Source organism: Aplysia californica, unplaced genomic scaffold (assembly GCF_000002075.1).
Source record: "Aplysia californica isolate F4 #8 unplaced genomic scaffold, AplCal3.0 scaffold01342, whole genome shotgun sequence".
NCBI lineage: Eukaryota > Metazoa > Mollusca > Gastropoda > Aplysiida > Aplysiidae > Aplysia > Aplysia californica.
In genome coordinates, this window is record NW_004798612.1 from 12,967 (window position 1) to 14,199 (window position 1,233).

Consider the following 1,233-nt stretch of genomic DNA (forward strand, 5'->3'; position numbering starts at 1 on the left):
ATACAGGAGATCTTGTATCATAGCTGTACATACATACATACAGGAGATCTTGTATCATAGCTGTACATACACACATACAGGAGACCTTGTATCATAGCTGTACATACATACACACACACATACAGGAGATCTTGTATCATAGCTGTACATACATACATACAGGAGATCTTGTATCATAGCTGTACATACATACATACATACAGGAGATCTTGTATCATAGCTGTACATACATACATACAGGAGACCTTGTACCATAGCTGTACATACATACAGACAGGAGACCTTGTATCATAGCTCTACATACATACATACATACAGGAGATCTTGTATCATACCTGTACATACACACACACATACAGGAGATCTTGTATCATACCTGTACATACACACACACAGGAGATCTTGTATCATACTTGTACACACATACATACAGGTGATCTTGTATCATACCTGTACACACATACATACAGGAGATCTTGTATCATAGCTGTACATACACACACACATACATGAGATCTTGTATCATACCTGTACATACACACACACATACAGGAGATCTTGTATCACTTGTATCATAGCTGTACATACACACACACACATACAGGAGACCTTGTATCATAGCTGTACACACATACATACATACAGGTGATCTTGTATCATACCTGTACACACATACATACATACAGGTGATCTTGTATCATACCTGTACACACATACATACATACAGGAGACCTTGTATCATATCTGTACACACATACATACATACAGGAGACCTTGTATCATAGCTGTACATACATACAGGAGACCTTGTATCATACCTGTACATACATACATACATACAGGAGATCTTGTATCATACCTGTACATACACACACACATACAGGAGACCTTGTATCATAGCTGTACATACACACACACATACAGGAGACCTTGTATCATAGCTGTACATACATACAGGAGATCTTGTATCATACCTGTACACACACACATACAAACAGGTGATCTTGTATCATACCTGTACACACATACATACAGGTGATCTTGTATCATACCTGTACACACACATACATACAGGTGATCTTGTATCATACCTGTAAACACACACATACATACAGGTGATCTTGTATCATACCTGTACATACACACACACATACAGGAGATCTTGTATCATAGCTGTACACACACACATACGGGAGATCTTGTATCATACCCGTACACACACACACACACACA